The sequence below is a fragment of the Pan paniscus genome, chromosome 2 (assembly GCF_029289425.2).
Source record: "Pan paniscus chromosome 2, NHGRI_mPanPan1-v2.0_pri, whole genome shotgun sequence".
NCBI lineage: Eukaryota > Metazoa > Chordata > Mammalia > Primates > Hominidae > Pan > Pan paniscus.
The window spans coordinates 23,093,555-23,102,527 of NC_085926.1; the positions used below are offsets into that span (position 1 = coordinate 23,093,555).

The 8,973-nt window shown below is 37.8% G+C and overlaps 1 pseudogene; it reads left to right on the forward strand.

Moving 5' to 3' along the window:
* The first annotated feature begins 325 nt into the window (after positions 1-325).
* On the forward strand, positions 326-3,913 carry LOC106634556 (large ribosomal subunit protein eL24-like; annotated as a pseudogene).
* Positions 3,914-8,973: the final 5,060 nt, after the last annotated feature.

An 8,973-nucleotide genomic window follows, 5' to 3' on the forward strand; every position in this document is an offset into this window, starting at 1 on the left:
CCACACGTGAGGAGGGAGGTGCACCCCAACTCCATAAGGACAGAAGTTTCTGCACTCAGGAACCTTCTAGACCTTGCACTTCTCTCTTTATCTGGCTATTTGTTTGTATCCTTTAAATTATCCTTTGAAATAAACAGGCAAACATAAGTAAAGTGTTTCCCTGAGTTCTGGGAGCTGCTTTAGCAAATTAATCAAACTGGAGGAGGGGCCCTGGAAATCCGAGTTTATAGCCAGTGGGTCAGAAGTTCCTGAAGCCCAGACTTATGACAGGCTCCTAAAGTGAGGGGCAGTCTTGTGGGACCAGGCCCTCAACCTGTGAGACCTGATGCTACCTCCAAGTGGATACTGCCAGAATCGAATTGAATTAGAAGACACCCAGCTGGTGTCTGCTGCAGAACTGATTACTTGCTTGGTATGTGTGGAAAAGCCCCACACATCTGGTCACAGAAGTGTTCTGTGTTGTAAGAGTATAGTAGAAGGAAAAAACAGGTTTTTTTTACGCATTACTTGCATGAATTTTTTGTGAATGAACTTACTTTACTGGGTTTTTTAATTTTAAAATTATTTATAATTTTATAATTATATATAATAAAATTAATTATAAAAATAGCACATACTGTGGAAATATATACTCACTAGATTCTCTGGGTCATGTTTGGTGTGGATTCTTTCATACCTTTTTTCCATATGCTATACAAACATTTATAATTATACAGAAAGGTTTTCCTCCTTTTTATAAAAAATACTGTATACTATTCAGGCCAGGTACAGTGGCTCACGCCTGTAATCCCAGCACTTTGGGAGGCTGAGGCGGGAGGATCGCCTGAGGTTGGGAGTTCAAGACCAGCCTGACCAACATGGAAAAACCCTGTCTCTACTAAAAGTATAAAATTAGCCGGGCGTGGTGGCGCATGCCTGTAATCCCAGATACTCAGGAGGCTGAGACAGGAGAACTGCTTGAACCTGGGAGATGGAGGTTATGGTGAGCCAAGATGGCACCATTGCACTCCAGCCTGGGCAACAAGAGTGAAACTCTGTCTCAAAAAATAATAATAATGAAAATAAAATAAAACATAAAAATTACTATACACTATTCAATAATTTGTATTTTTTTCATTCAGAATATATCATGCACACCCCTCCATATCAATACATGTAGGTTGAATTATATTCTAAGTAGTTATATCATTTTCCATTATAACTATATCAAAATATATTTATTTCTCTAGAGATGAACATTTTGGATATTTTCAAGTTTTTGGTAGATGCTTTACTATAATATATACTATTACAACAACTTTCTTTTACACATATTCTTATGTACAGGTAATTGGGGCTACAGCTTATTGTGATATAGCCCTCAAAACAGAGTAATTAACTCAGGGACTATGCACATTTCTTATTAACAATATTGTTGTTGTTGTTGTTGTTGTTATTATTATTTAGAGATTGTCTTACTTCATCACCCAGGCTGGGGTGCAGTGGTATGATCACAGCTCACTATAGCCCTGAACTCCTGGGCTCAAGTGATCCTCCCACCTCAGCCTCCCAAGTAGCTAGGACTACAGACGTGCACCAACAAGCCCAGCTAATATTTGTTTTCTTTTTTAGCAGAGACAGGGTCTCGCTACGTTGCCCAGGCTTAACAATATTATTGAGACACAGACCTTAAGTGTACAATTTAATCAGTTTTAATGTATGCCCACACAACTGACTGATACCCATATCAAGATATGGAACATTTCCACCATCCAGAAAGTTCTCTCATGCCTCTTTCTAGTCATACAAGTCCCCAAACTGTAGATCAGCCACAGATGTAATTTTGTGTGCTTTATGATTTCCTACAAACAAATTATAAAGTTTGCATCTTTTGGTGTTTGGCTTCTTTTGTTCAGTATAATAGCAGTAGTTTATCCATTGTATTGTACAGATATACCACAATATTCATTTCTTTTAAACTGTATGAATATTCCACAATATATTCAAATATGCTTCTAGTGATGAACATTCAAATTGTTTCTGGTATGTTTTATCACAATAAAAATGTTACGAGAAACTTCCTTGCACTTATGTTCTTAGGTACTAGTACTTATTTCATCACAGGATACAGTCCCTTAAACAGCATTTTTTAATTTTTAAAATTTTTAATTTTTTAAGATACTGCCAGTTGCCTTCTCATTAGGTGACAGCAATTCATACTCCCATCAGCCGATTTCCCCACACTTTAATCGATCTGAAGAAACTCTTTGGATATCAGGGGTATTAACCCCTAAATGTTAAACACTCATTCATGGGAACAGTCACCTATCAAAATATTTAAAATACATGTATTGAGCTGAAACTTTATGTGGACTACTTTGCTGGGCAATGGTGATAAAAAGTTAAATAAGGCCTGATCCTCATCCTCAAGTGGCTTACAAATCAGATAAGAAAAGCAATATGATTAGCAAGGATGAAGGTTTTCATGTGATGCAACAGGAAAGGAGATTTAAGAAAATCATATTGCAAGGTCTGGGAAAGTATGTCTGGGCAAGTTGTTATAAGCGCTACTTTTGAAAAAGTAAGAGAACTTGATGAAGAAAGAAGAAAGTATCCTAGGCAGACAAGTAACTGGGAGAAGCCATCGAGGTATTAAAAAACCCAAATGTCCAGATTAGAGGAGACCACAGGGACATGACAATTACATAGAAGGGGTGATCCCTGAGTGATGTGTGTGCGTGCACACACACAAATCACTATAAAAATTAATGAAACTTGAATAAGGTCTATAAAGTAGGTAATACTGTTTTAGCAATGTTACATTTCTTGATTTTGATAACTTCCGTGTGTTTGTATAATATAACTGAATGCTTTTGTTCTTGGGAAATACACACTGAAGAATTTAGAAATACAGGGACATAATGTCTACAACTTACTCTCAAATGGCTCAGAAAACAAATACTAGAGAGATGATGATTGATTAAATAGATAGATAGAATGATAAAACAGATGTGGTAAAATGTTAACAATTGGTGAATCTAGGTGAAAAGTATATGAGGGTTTTTGATAGCAATCTTGCAATTTTTCTGTAAGTTTAAAATTAGTTCAAAATAAAGGTGTTTTGAATTAATACTCAAAACGTAATAATGCCTTCAGTGACCTTAGGTGGTTCTATCTGACTAAAGTGAATCATATAAGATGGAAAGTGGTGAGCTCTGCAGACAGAGAGGCAAGCAAAGGCAAATTCCTGAAGGGCCTTGTTCTAAGCTGAGAAATGTGAACTTCATCCTGAAAGCCAAGTGGAGTGAAGGAATGAAATCCAATTTGCGCTTTTAGAAAGACCCCTTTAGTAGCCTTGTGGGACCAAATGAGAGGCAAGAAGCCGGGTAGGAGGCTGCCACTATAATTCAGACAAGTGGTTCTCTTCGCCATCTTTTCTCCTCCCGTGGAGTCGCCGCTTTTAAGCTAGAGCAGTTGAAGGTCAAGCCGTGCGGTTTCAGCAGGTACAAGATCTACCCCGGACACGGGAGGCACTACACCGGGACGGACGAGAAGGTTTTCCAGTTTCTTAATGCATTTATTTCCAAGAGGAATCCTCAGAAAATAAATTGGAGTATCCTCTACAGAAGGAAGCCCGAAAAGGGACAGTCGGAAGAAATTCATAAGAAAAGAACCTGCCGAGCAGTCAAATTCCAGATAGCCATTTACGGGTGCGTCTCTTGCTGACATCATGGCCAAGAGGAATCAGAAATCTGAAGTTAGAATGGCTCAAGGAGAACAAGCTATCAGGGCTGCTAAGGAAGCACAAAAGGCTAAGTAAGCATCTAAAAAGACTGCAAAGGCTGCAGCTAAGGCACCTACAAAGGCAGCACCTGAACAAAAGATTGTGAAGCCTGTGACAATTTCAGCTCCCTGAGTTGGTGGAAAATCTTAAGCTGGCACATCAGATTTTTAAATAAAGATTGGACTATAACTCTAAAAACAATAATAATTCAGACAAGTGAAAGCCTCACCAAGGCAATGGCTGTGAGGATGGAGACAAGGGGACAATGTCCAAATATATTAAGATTCTGCATAACCTAGAAGTGAAGGATGTGGGATGATTCTGAGTTGGGAACTGGTTAAGTGCTGGTGCAAGTTACCAAAATAAAAAATACAGACAAAGAAGGGAGCTCAGGAAGAAAGATGATGGGTTCTGGGTTTACTACATGGAATTTGAAGGACACGTAGAAAATTCAAGGGGAGGCCTCTAGAGCTTAGCAATGGAATCTGAATAGGAGATACTAACTCTAACATCATCTGCAGGTAGGTGATTTGGGCTGTGATAAAGGACCGGTTCTTAGGGCTTTTTGCCTATTTCGCCACTACCAAAGTAACATTTTCTGAGGACACCTGACTTTTAAAAGGAGGCTAAGAATAAAAAGTTGTTATCTGACTGTCTTAGTCCATTTGTGCTGCCATAACAGATACCACCGCCTGCATAATTTATAAAGAACAGAAATTTCTGCATAATTTATAAAGAACAGTTCAAGAGGCCAGGAAGTCCAAGATCAAGGCACTGACAGGTTGAATGTCTGGTGAGGGCTGCTCTCTGCTTCCAAGATGGCAACTTATTGCTGCATCCTCTAGAGGGAAGAAACACTGAATCCTCATACGTCAGAAAAATGGAAGATCAAGGGAGCTGAATGAGCCTTTTTTTTTTTTTTTTTTGACCGGAGTGCAGTGGCGCAATCTCAGCTCACTGCAACCTCCGCCTCCGGGATTCAAGCAATTCTCCTCTGCCTCAGGCTCCTGAGTAGCTGGGACTACAGTCGCGCGCCACCTCACCTAGCTAATTTTTGTATTTTTAGTAGAGTTGGGGTTTCACCATGTTGGCCAAGATGGTCTCGATCTCTTGACCTCGTGATCCACCCGCCTCGGGCTTCCAAAGTGCTGGGATTACAGGCGTAAGCCACCACGCCCAGCCTGCATGATCCTCTTTTAAAGGGGCTTTAGTCCTATTCATGAGGGGAGGAGTCCTTATGACCTAATAACCTCTTAGAGGCCCTGCTTCTTAATATTACCACATTGGCAACCCTTGAATTTGAGGGCACACATTCAAACCATAGCACCTACAATACCTGGAATGTCTTCTTCCAAGTACCTGCAGAAATACACTCACCCCCTACCAACAAAATCCCCCCTCCACACACACACACACAACTGCTCTAGCTTAAAAGATTATGTTTCATAATATAGAGATATTTCCACTAAATGAAGCAGTAGTAGGCTGGAGTGCAAAATGCAGCCACAGCTCACTGCACCAGCTAATCCAGAAGAGCATGCTAGTTCCGAAGAAGAGAAAATTTCTGACTCATCTTCACCATTCCCCATTAGCTCAGTCAGGGCCATCATAGACCTAAGAATTATCCAGCCACACCCCTAACACCCATCACTACCACCACCTAGCAAAACTATTTCCTGAAACTGCCTGTGTTATACCCCATTTTCTGATGACAACAAGGAGGAAAAGGAGTAAGGGAAACAAAAGAGATGAAGACAATAATTACCAGTAACCAGAAGTCAAGGGAAGAAAGCTACCCAATTCTAGATAGTTCTAGAATTCTAAACAGACAATTCTAAAATATTTGTAGTTTATGGAACCAACAACGGAGACGAGAATTGAATATATAAAAACTTATGGGATTTAATCATGGTTGTGGTAAGAATTAAAGCCATCGCTCTTTAAACAGTTTATTTTAAAAAAAGAAAATGCATTCAAATCAAGAAAGTAAGGGAAAAAATCTACAGGAAAAAGAATTCCTAAGGAAGGCAAGAGGAAAAGAATATTGAACATAAAAATACATATAAAATAACTAAGGAAAAAGACAGAAAGATAATAGAACTTGCAAGTAAATCTAAGGGTTTTAGTTTTAAATATAAAAATCAACGACAGTTCAAACTCTGACAAGATAATTAGGCAAACCAACACAAAAGATGGCAAAATCAGACATACTATTTACAAATGATATAGGGAATATAAAAACTGTAAAGGTTTTCTTTAATTCTAAGCAAATTTTATCCAATCCAAAGCTAATACAATTGAAAAGCTCAAGAAAATACATAATTTTCCAGAAGTATATGTAGTTGACACAAAAAGGAGAAAACCTGAATGAACCAAATAAATAGAATAAATTAAATAAATTATGACAGATGCCTCTTAAAAAAAATAAGTCTCTAGACCTATTCTACTTCCCAGTGAGGATTTTTTAGACTTCATGTTTCTTTCCTTATTTTATCTTATATATTTTTTCTTTGCATTTTTGACAAATTTTTAATTTAACTGAATAAAATTTATATCCTCCTTTTTTGATATAATATTCTATTAGCTGTATCTTTCTATGGTATTAAAAATCATTTATAATATTAATAGCTGCAAAACATTGAATCTTATTAATGTGCTAATTATGAACATATATATGCTCAGCACTTTTTTGCTATTAAAATCACTACTCAGTTGAACTTTTTTGTCCCTAAATCATTTTATATTTTTTCAGCTATTTTTTCCTTTAGTCACAATGTATGAACATTTTTAAGGCCCTTGAAATAGTGCCATATTGCCTTCCAAAAAGCTTATACCACCTATACTTAAAGCAAGAATATGTGAGTTTCCCTCACAAACTGCACTCTCACCAACATTTGAGTAATATCCATTTTTAAAATCCTGGGCTGATTTCTTAGATGAACATAACAACTCAACTTAATTTAAATGTCTATAATGCTGGTAACAGCTTTCCAAATATGTATTAGTGCTTTCCATTTCTTTTGTTTTAGATCGCCTTTTCTGTTAATTAGCTTATTTATATACTAAGATAGTTTTGGACCTTTCCCATTTAAGGAGCTCCTACTGAGTAAGAATTTGGGTTTTTTGCTATTTTTGTTTGTTACATGCATATTTTCACAGTTTTTATTATTATATATCTTGACACACAGAGTTTTTATATGTAATAAAATACTTTAAGATTTTCTCCATGTTCTTCAATTTTATCAAATTTTTCCACACTCAGACCATATACTTAACATTATTTTTCTATAGCTTTATCATTTTTAAACGTAAAATATAAATCATATGTTTCTAATCATTAAAATCATATATACTAACTACAAATATTTGATAAATACAAAAGGTATTTAAGATAACCAATATTCTCTTTCCTTTTATGTCACAATAATCTAGTAGAAATTCAGGAATACATTAATTAATATTAGGAAATCTATTAATAAATTTATGCTAATAGGCCAGTAAGATAAATCACAGGACCTACATAGATGCCCCAAATAGCAATTTAATAAAAATCAACACTAGTACCTAATTTTAGAAAACTTAATAAACGAGGTATAGAAAAGCAAAATACAGGAAGTAAGAAAGATTAGAACAGACATAAATAAAATAGAGATTAGAGAAACAATACAGGAAATAAAACCAAAGTTACTTCCTTGATTAAAAAAAAAAAACTGACAAGCTTTTACATAGATTGACCATGAATAACAGAGAGAAGACTCAAATTACTAAATTCCAGAATGAAAGAAAGTGCATTACTACTGACTTTGCAGAAATAAAAAGAATTTTAAGGGAATTCTATGAGCAATTTTATGCCAACAAATTAGATAAGCTAGATAAAATGAATAAATTTCAAGGAAGACAGAAACAACAAAAATGACTCAAGAAGAAATAGAAAATACAAATGAAACTATAACAACTAAAAAGATTAGTAATCAAAAATGTTCCTACAAGGAAAACTCAGGACAAGATGGCTTCAGTAGTAAATTCTACCAAATATTAAAGAAGAACTAACATGGCCGGGCGAGGTAGCTCACACCTGTAATCCCAGCACTTTGGGAGGCCGAGGCGGGCAGATTACAAGGTCAGGAGATCAAGACTATCCTGGCTAACACAGTGAAACCCCATCTCTACTAAAAATACAAAAAATTAGCCGGGCGTGGTGGCCGGCGCCTGTAGTCCCAGCTACTCAGGAGGCTGAGGCAGGAGAATGGCGTGAAACCGAGAGGCGGAGCTTGCAGTGAGCCGAGATCGTGCCACTGCACTCCAGCCTGGGCGACAGAGAGAGACTCCGTCTCAAATAAAAAAAAAAAAAGAACATGAATTCTTCACAAACTTTTCTGAAAAATAAGAGTAGGGAAAAAGGCTGGGCGCGGTGGCTGACGCCTGTAATCCCAGCACTTTGGGAGGCTGGAGCGGGCGGATCACGAGGTCAGGAGATCCAGACCATCCTGGCTAACACGGTGAAACCTTGTCTTTACTAAAATACAAAAAAAGTAGCCAGGCATGGTGGCAGGCGCCTGTAGTCCCAGCTACTCAGGAGGCTGAAGCAGGAGAATGGCGTGAACCCCAGAGGCAGTGCTTGCAGTGAGTCGACACTGCACTCCAGCCTGGCCCAGAGCGAGACTCACTCTCAAAAAAAAAAAAAAAAAAAGAGTAGGGAACACTTCCAAACATATTCTATGAGGTCATTAATACCCTGATACCAAACCCAAAGACATCACATGAAAACTTTGGCCAGGCGCAGTGGCTCACGCCTGTAATCCCAGTGCTTTGGGAGGCCAAGGTGGGCGGATCACGAGGTCAGGAGTTCGAGACCAGCCTGACCAACATGGTGAAACCCCATCTCTACTACAAATACAAAAAATTAGCCAGGCGTGGTGGTAAGTGCCTGTAATCCCAGCTACTCAGGAGGCTGAGGCAGGAGAACCACTTGAACCCAGGAGGCGGAGGCTGCAGTGATCCAAGACCATGCCACTGCACTCTAGCCTGGCAACAGAGGGAGACTCCGTCTCAAAAAATAAAAAGAAGGAAGAAAACTACAGTCAATGTACCTTATTAATATAGACACAAATATTATCAATAAAATACTACCAAACTGAATCTAGCTACATATAAAAAGGATTACATGCCATGACCAAGTAAGATTTACCCCCAGGAATACAAGTATGTTT